General features: G+C 40.2%; 1 long non-coding RNA gene across 1 annotated transcript; it reads right to left on the bottom strand.

Annotated features, from left to right (window-relative positions):
• Positions 1-1,068: 1,068 nt before the first annotated feature.
• Positions 1,069-7,700, bottom strand: LOC308480994. Its single transcript, XR_013988394.1, has 4 exons — positions 7,445-7,700; positions 2,584-2,694; positions 1,941-2,170; positions 1,069-1,136 (listed from the first exon to the last, which is right to left on the bottom strand). It is a non-coding gene; the product is annotated as an uncharacterized lncRNA (long non-coding RNA).
• Positions 7,701-9,770: the final 2,070 nt, after the last annotated feature.

Below are 9,770 nucleotides of genomic sequence, written 5' to 3'. Positions count from 1 at the left end.
GAATATGCTATTTGCCTGCCTTCACAGCTTGGGTGATGGAGGTGAACTCGGTTGGATTAGCCCTCAGTAGTATGCAGGGAATTTTATATGGACCTGCCCAGAACATACCAACCCACACTTGTCATTTATGTCTGCTACAAGTACTTCTCTCTTGCATTAATAAATATAACCTCAAACCAATTCCTGTCTTGTTGAGTCTTCATTCCAGGTATAGAACAAAGTGGTCATGGACCAGGAACATATACCAATAGTGGTGGCACTATTTCCACCAAAGCAAGAAATGGGTGGGACACTCCTTCTCATATTTCTGTCCCACTTTCATCCATTATCCATTCATTCAATTCCTCTCTCTTCTCCCTTCTCTCTCACACAAACAAACCTTCTCTCTCATTTTCTTTTATCCTATTCACCCCTTCAATCCATCTGTCTTTCGCTATCTCTCTCTCTGGGCTTGGAGGAGCACATCAAAAAGTTTCATGCAACACTGTTGGTCCATAGGTCTCTCACCTGCGCTCTGCATCCCAGCAAGCTGTTGCTTATTTAAGAAAGTGTTTTCTTTTGGCTAATTTAGAAGTGGCAGTATAACAGGGGAAAGTGTTTGTCATTTGTTTCAAGTAGGGTTCTCAGAGATGAATTTTTGAAAGACTTTCTCAGTAAATGGTATGGTAGATGGTAGCCATTATGTTCTTTTTAAGCATAGCTTTAAAATGAGGATTTAGGGTTTTGTGAGCAACAGCATGTAATGCATCAGCTAGCATACACTACCCTTGCCAAACATCCTTGCATTCTCCTACAGACTCACAGTGAAAATAAATATAGTGATAATTTTTGGCATCCTCTGAGTGATAGATCCCTTTAGCAATATCCTGCAGAATAATGGATCAGATTATTATTTTTAAAAAAATTGAAAACAATTTAACTTGCAGTAACTTATACAGCACCAGCTGTTATAGTTATTAGCACTTGCATCATCATCATCATCACTATCATAATCAGCATAAATATAATTACATTTGGAAAGATAAATTAGGACCAATACAGCAAATGCTGCATGGAGAGTTGTTTGTCCTTTATGTCTGACTTCTGAAAGCGCAATCCTCACGATGAATGTTAATGTGACCATCTTGACATGGTTCCTAGAAATAAGAAATGAAGCATAAGAGGAAATCATCTATTGTAGAGCACACAGAAAAAATATACAGGGAGTATGTTAAGTAGGAAACATCCACTCTAATATATTTGGGTAAGGCTACGATCCTGTGGTGCCTGGGAGGGCTTGTCAGGATTGAATGATACAGCAGATCCCACAGAAAAAGAGAACTACAGATGTAGGGGAAAATCTGCCCTTGCAAACCATTCTGTTACAGGTTGGGAAGCTCCACTGCCTTTGTCACTCTGCTGTCAGTACTCTCTAACAGTGCTTCCAGCAAAAGGTGTGTGTGCTGGGGGCATGGCAGAGGTGGAGAGCAAGAGGTTAGGGATTGAAAACCTCCCCAATTCCTTCATTATGCCCCCAAATGGGGAGGGAGGTAAGTATGGCAGTCCTGGACCTGGCAAATTTATTTTCCCTCCCATTGGGAGTAATGGGGAGGTACAAAAAATATGTACAAAAAATATATATACAAAAATATGTATTGGGGGGTGGAGAAGGACAGTGCTGGATTTACATATAAGCTAAACAAGCTATAGCTTAGGGCCCCTCTCTCTTGGGCTCCACCCAAAAATATACTACTTCTTAATTGTATTTCACTATTAATATACTTCTTCTTAATTGTATTTCAGTTCAACAATTATTTGATAAAATACATATTTTGTTATGTGCAAAATGCTTTAGATACCTATTAGGTCCATAAATTACCATATATCTTATATTCAACACAAAAAACAGTGACAATTGGTTGTTGACAAAGGACAGCTGGATATATAAAGGGCCCCATTACCTTCAGTAGCTTAGGGCCTCCTCAAACCTAAATCCAGCTCTGGGGAAGGAAGAAGGAAGAATAGAGAAGCTTGCACATCCATCTTCCACCCTGCCATCTTGAGCCCTGCAGACCACTGGATTAGGTCAAACGTGACCAACATACCAACCTGTCAGTCACCCACCCAGTGTTATCTGACATTGGAGATCTGTTGACTCCTATCTAAACAGTATAGGTTCTGTAGGCTGGAGCTGTTAGAAAACAACATAAACAATCCTTCAGCTAAGCCACTTTGCAGTAGCAAGAAAAAAGGGCAGGGCAATGAGACAATGTTGAGTGGAACCTAAAGCTATCCATTCATATCTGAATAGCAGTAAATGAAAAATGTTCAAGGTTGCTCTCATTGACTAGCTGGAAGGTTCTGCATTTGTTCTGCTTTAATTTTTTTTCCCATTCAGCCTTTTTTATTATCTCCTCAGAGCCTTTGGGGCTTTTCCTGCTGTCAAAAATTAAAACACACCATTATTTATAGCCTCAGAAAAAAAAAAAATACATGGAAGCAGACCCTGCCCAGAATACTAATATATTGCCAGTGCTCACTTAAGCCCTTTAAAACCATTATCTAAAAATCAAATTTAGCTGCATAAATTTATTCTGCATTTACATGAAGATTGACTTCTGCCTCAGTCCAACCTCTTTCCAAGTTGCTTTTGTTAGATCTCCTGGAGAACGACATCCGGATACTTTTTCATTTTGCACTTAAGCATAGTTCTTCCTGTTGACAGACATTTAAACATAACTGAAATATGAATTATAAATAAGTTTGGCAGAACAAAACTTGAAATCCCTATACACCTGCCCACTGAAAGCTCGATAGGAAGGTGAATAGCTGAAAGGATCATCCATTTATTAGCACCTGGATAATGACCAAAATGTGCCCCTGAATTGATTTACCAGCAACGCCTTTCCATAGTTGAACTGAAGAGGAGAAAATTAAAATGAATGAAAGAAAAAGTGAACTATCTGTGTTTAATCTCCAGTTCCATCAGAAATCGATTAACCAACTGACTTTGGGTCCAAAAGAATTAATTATACTCAGTCTCTGGTATAATTAACAACACTATGGCCATCTCCCAAAATATTCATTAAACAGTCAGGAACAATATGAAATTCAAATTAAAATTGGAAAAGAGATTAAATAGAAGTAGTCATCGCTAAAAAAGAATCAGAGTACATCTGAGATGAAATCATTTGAGCAATACAAAATATGGAAATACATTTTGTGTTACATTTAATTATCATTAATTCCAGCACTGCAAGCTGGCAGCTATTTTAGGCTCATTACAAAGACTAAAATGGGTTGGAATTTTAATATGAATCAATCCTCATTGGAATAATAGGAATAGGAATCAAGCTTTCAGGAAGTTTAAAGCTAAAAATCCAAGTTGTCATTTTTTATTTCTTACGCTTGGCTGCACCAATCTGCATTTTAGAAGATCCCTTGGTAGGTTTCTGGCAGCAGTGCCAAAAAAATCAAGAAATATATATCTATTTGGAGTCCTTGCGAACACACCTTGAAGATTCCACTGTTTCAGCATTACCAGTGAAGCAGGCACTTCTATGATAGAGGGGATTTCTAATGCTTACTTACATGCTTGCTTACCGGGAAGCTCTGGCCAGCGAAACAGGCTGGGAGACAGGCTGGAATCTCTGGCCAGCGAAGTAGGCTGCAGAAGTGGCATAAGTCTCATTGTGAGGGCAACTGGACATGCATAAGAGCACATAATTGTGCAAATTGCATGATGGTAAATACAGTGAAAAATATCTACTTTATTGCCTCCCCTCCATCCATGAGTAATCATCTATCAGTACCAGCTGATATGATGGCTCTGCTCTGTCTTCACAGTTGTGTCCAGTAATCCTTCTGAATACCAGTTGCTAGAAACCATAGGAATGGAAATTGCTATTGTGTGCAAAATCTACTCCCATTACCAATTTCAGTTGGCTGGTTAATTATAACCATTCCTGGACAAGGGTAGCATGGTGGTCCATGCATTGGTAACCTCACAATCAGACTATTGTAATTCTCTATATGAGGGGCTATCCAGCACCTAGTTTGGAAGTTGCAACTAGTACAACATGCAGCTGGTAGGGTGTCTGAAGGACTGCATTGACTGCCTGTTTGCTACCAAGTCAAGTTCAATATTTTGTTACTGACATCTAAAGCCTAAAGAATTTGGGACCAAGATACCTAGCAAACTGCCTCTCCTGGTACCGACCACACTTTTAAGATCTTACAAGGAGACCCTGCACCATCTATAAGAAAGATATACGGGCAATGAATATTTATAAGGAAATAATTGTAACTATAAATCTCATTAATTTTCATTGGTGGTTCCGTTCTTTCTTCATTATGAATTGCTGGTTTTGTGAGGTGTCGGCAAGTACAGTACATGACATTATAAGACAACAGGATTTTACGATCAGCATGTGTTAGAACTAATGCAGGCATCAGATCAGCAATATATCATGAGCAGCTGAGAAGGAAGTGTGGTTCCTTGGAGCAGCCTTCACCTGGTTCCTAGAATGAGACTTTCTGCAAATCTTCAGCAGCCTGCTTTGCTCATAAAACAAAACAAACTGATCTCTCAGAATAACAAATATTATATTCTGTTTTCGGTTTGCTTGAGATGGCCTGGTTGGTGCCCTGGAGCTCATAGAACCTCTTTTGATCTACTTGAGGCACCTCTGTTGCCGAGGGGAAGCAGAGACCATTTTTGCAGATTGACCTTCCCTCTGTCATCCTCACCATACTATCTTCTCCTGTGCCTTGGAGGGTCCCTGAACTCTCTTGTCTCCCCTCTTTTGTTAGTAGAGGCACTCAGATAGTAGTTCTGTTGCTGCTTGTAGTGTTGGTGCATTTGTGCTTTTTAAAAGGAAGGGGGGAATGGACAGTCTTCTGCCATCTCATCTACAATAATGGTAAGAATATAAGAAAAGCCTGCCCATTGCCCCACCTAGTTCAGCATCCTGGGTGGGTGAGGGATGTGAGTGGCACTGTGGTCTAAACCACTGAGCCTCTTGGGCTTGCTGATCAGAAAGTTGGCTGTTTGAATCCCTGCGACAGGGTGAGCTCCCATTGCTCTGTCCCAGCTTCTGTCAACCTAGCAGTTCGAAAGCACGCCAGTGCAAGTAGATAAATAGGTACTGCTGAGGCAGGAAGGTAAACAGCATCTCCATGCACTCTGGCACTCATCACTGTCCCATTGCACCAGAAGTGGTTTAGTCATGTGGTTAAGTCATGACCCAGAAAGCTGTCTGTAGACAAACGCCGGCTCCCTCAGCCTGAAAGTGAGATGAGCGCCGCAACCCCATAGTTGCCTTTGACTGGACTTAACCATCCAGGGATCCTTTACCTTTACCTCATGGTGGCTAACCAGCTGCCTGTGGGAGACCCGCAATCAAGTCATGAGAGAGCATCACTTTCCCCCCTTTTGATTCCTGGCAACTGGCATTTGTAGGCACACTGCCTCTGGTAGTGGAGGTGGAATATAGTCTTATCCTCCATCAATTTGCTCAATCCTCACCATAAAATCAATAGCATTCAAACCCCAAATATTATTACAGTCTTCAAGGGCTATTTTGGCATCACTCATGAAAGCAATGCTAAAGTTCGGTCCACAATATTTCACCTTCATTAGAGTCCAGCACTAATAAAATCCACAAACAAAATCATTAAAGAAAAAAGGAATTTAAAAGAGAAACAATGGCTTAATGTTCAAAACATTCCCAAGTTGGGCCCACGCTGGGACTCCCCCCACTCCTCAATCTCCCCTGCTACTGAATGACTATCACCAACCATACAAACATCTATTATTAGGAGGAAGAAGCTCCAAAGCAGAAATCTTCCAGCCAGAATTAGACCCCGGTACTTTTCATTGCAGGAATTAAGTACTGGGGGTCTGAGCCGTTGGTCATATGCCACAAAGGATTAAGTAAATAAATGAGGAAATTATTAGCTGTTAAACAAGATGGGCAGAGTATATATTGTCTTTGTATAGTGCTTGTGCTCCATGGGGACTGACTTTCTCATTAGTAAAGGACCTTTTATATTACTTCTAAAGTATTTGTAACTCTGTCGGAGACATGGTCGGCAGAGAGGAATCTGCAGAGGGGGAGGAAAAGGCAGAGGAAAACAGAAACTTGATTCTTTCACACAACAAAAGTGAGATAAGCCCGTCTCGCTCTGGAATGCTGCCTGTAAGTTTTTGCAGCGGCACAGAGATGAAAGAGCAGGATGCAGGTGGTAGGAGGGGGCTGGATTCAACTCCAGAGGAGGAGGAATTGGCTGCACCTGAGTTTCCAAGAAGCAGGAGGCGGAGCAAGGTATTAGAACAAAGGAAGACCAGCAGGAAGTGGGGGAGGACATGGTGTATATCTGGCCTTGGGAGGGGCCACAAGCCAGTTGAGTCAACTGACTCCTTTCAGTGAGGTGCCCAGTTCTGTATTAACATTCAGACAGAATAATATCATCATAAAGCAAGTGCAGTAAATGTAGACATCACTGCATGATATCAATTATTGCATCATTTCCCCACCACCCACCAAAGTGAGGCAAAGCTATACATCTACTGCATAATGTTTTTACAAACCAGTATACTTTTAAATTTGCCACTCTTGAATGCAAAGGAGTTACGAGATGGTGCATCATTGCAGATAAATGTGTTGAGGAATTTCCCCCTGTATCCAGCAGAGAGAGAAAGGAATTGTGATCTTGCCTCTCATTTTATATCATAAAAATGTATCAAAGAAACATGTGGGTCCTTTTCTTATGTGCTCTTTTCATCATAACAATGCTTTCAAGAGATTTGAGAGATGATTGCATCCATTTAACAAACTTGTAAAATGGAAATCAAATGGTAATTGCATCGTATGCTGATGTGATGGTAATATGTTCCTAACAGATTTCATCTGGAACAAAGTAGCTAGGGCGAAAGAGTGTTCACTTTTTGTAAAAGCAAATAGTCATAGCTGGAGGGTCCCAAGAACATTCCCCCATCTATGAATCAGACTGAAATTTTATAGATTCACATTTTGCAGGTAGCTGAGCCATATCGAGCTGACCCTACGCTGTTCTCACTAAACCATTCAATAATTTTATTATAATTGACCTTGTCCAGACCTGGTTTGAAAGGTCACAGTGAATTATTTAATGGATAACAAACAGTTTCATTTAAGCACATGGTTAACATACTGAAACTCTTCCCCCTCCCAAACATCGAACAGCACATTCCTACACTCTATGAATTCAATTTGACTTACCCTCATGAATATCATAAGATTGCAGCTGTATTCTGGTATCTTATTTCCTGGGAGTAAGCCCAACAAACCATAATGAGACTTACTTCCATGTATACATATCCAAGTTTGCACTGTACAGCTAAAATACACTTTGTCCTCTGATGTAAAGAGTTTTTTCACTGTCTCTAAGCAATATTTTAAATAAAAATGGGTGTGGCACATACCACTGGTCTTTTCCAAGCCAATTTACAGCACCATCCTATCTGCACCAACTCTGCAGCAAATCTCAATATTTGATAGAGCATACTTCCAAGTGAGCATCTATAGGACTCCACTTTTAGGTGTTCTTACTTTCCCATGTTTGATTTGGTAAAAGAGATGGATTGGGACATTATATTAAGGACTGAATCAAAATAGGGAAGTTAATTTTTTTGCAGCGTCAAAAAGCCATAGTTTTCCATTTATAGATTGACGAGGAGTCCCATGAGCATTCAGCAATGATTGCCCAACATCTAAAGCATCAGTGTTTTACCTCAGTGACATTGCCAGTTAGCTAACTTGATTGGCTAAGACATTGTGATGTCAGCACATACATGATCTCCACTGCTGAGGATGGCTTGTATGACTAATCGAATAAGATAATGACAATACAGTAAGGAGAAGAGGGAAAAAAAGTTTAGGGAAAGAATGACATTGAACAGGAAGGTGTGTGTGTGTGTGTGTGTGTGTGTGTGTGTGTTCTCACCATTCAGGTCCTTTTTTAAAAGGAAAAAGAGAGAAGTTCCGATGCTAGTGTGCAAGAGGCAGCAATCCACCCCAATCAGATCAATATGTAAAGGTAAAGTACCCCTAAATTTGGAAAGGTTGGCGATAAGTGTTGGATAAGACTAGTGACCCATATAGTCCAGCCTCTTGTTTTCACAGTGGCATACTAGAGGTGTATGGGAAGCCAGCAAGCATAATGAATGCAACAGCCTTCTCCCCTCCTGTGGTTCCCAGCAACTGATATTCAGAAGCGTTCAACAGTGGAGACAGAACACAGAGATCAAAGTAAGTAGCCAAAGACAGCCTTGTCCTCCATGAATTAAGGTAAAGGTAAAGGTACCCCTGCCCGTACGGGCCAGTCGTGTCCGACTCTAGGGTTGTGCGCCCATCTCACTTAAGTCAAATCCTATTTTAAAATCATCCAAGTTTATGGCCCTCACTGTATCTTTTGGGAGCAAGTGGCATAATTTAACTCACTGGTTCTCAAAGGGTGTGGCAGGAGATTTTGACAACAGTGGTGAGAAGATTCAAGGGCAATTGAATATTCAAACATTACAGTATAGTATAGTATAGTATAGTATAGTATAGTATAGTATAGTATAGTATAGTATAGTATAGTATTAAAAAAAAAAAATTGGGGGTGGGTGGTGGCTATACAACCAGAAAAAGTAGCTGCAACTCTCTTCAAGTGCATTGGCTTTTCTTCAACAGTATTCCATGACATATTGCTGTGAACAGACATTTTCAATTCTGACAAATATGAAAGACCAGAAAAGAGAAAGGATTCTTTGTGTTGATGAGGAGATAAGAGTTTGTTTGTCTAAAACTGGACCTCTCGTTGAGTTTGTAGACATACTTAAGGTACATGTGTAATAGGCTCGTTTATATTTTGGAAATAATTTGTGGTCTTATGTAGCTTCATTGTTTTATACTTTCTAGATGTTCTGTGTTTCACAACCGTGAAGATTCAGGACATCAGAAAATTAGCATCCTGCTCTTAAAAAGTAAAGAACAACAACTTGCAAGTGCATCCCATTTAATTCATTGCTTTGAAAATAATCCCTTTAGTTCTTCCCCACTGTGGCTTCCCCTAGCTTCTAATAAAATCAGCAAGAGTCCCCACCAAATTGATTCTGTGCAATAATCTAATCTGCATTTCTCATCGCCCATTAATTTATTTCTATAGCACATTAACTGTAAAACAGTTTTTTGCCCTTTTGGTTACCTCCAACTAATATATCATGGCTCCGATCAACAAATGAAAGATGCACTGTAATCAGTAACTTATGTCCCTCAATAGTACATTTATAAAATAGTTTCTATCCCGGATAGGTTTGGAATAGTACTGGTGGGAGGGGGGAGTGTGGAATCAGTGCTCTTTTTTTTCTCTTCTGGACAACAGAAAAGAAATCTCTTAAAAGTAGACCGGTTGATTGCTTTGAGGCCTGAAGTAATCATAAAAAATGCCTAGATTGAGTTATTTTTCTGTGAAAGATTGGACTATTCTTTCCTCAAAACAGAGCTTTGAGATTGCCAGGCTCTTCCCCCCCCAACACAGTAGGGAGTGGAAGAGGGAGAGAGTTGTTCAAATTTTTAACTTTAAAGGAAACAATTATAGGTTAGTTCTCAGGCTTTTTTGGTTTAGCAGGGGACGTACCAATATGCCAACAACAACAACAACAACAACAACAACAACAACAACAACAACATATTATTTATACCCCGCCCGTCTGACTGGGTTTCCCCAGCCACTCTGGGCAGCTCCCAACCGAATATTAAAAACAC

This window comes from Podarcis pityusensis (genome assembly GCF_964106645.2).
Source record: "Podarcis pityusensis genome assembly, chromosome: 7".
NCBI classification, from domain to species: Eukaryota; Metazoa; Chordata; class Lepidosauria; order Squamata; family Lacertidae; genus Podarcis; species Podarcis pityusensis.
This window is presented reverse-complemented; position numbering and strand designations above follow the sequence as displayed.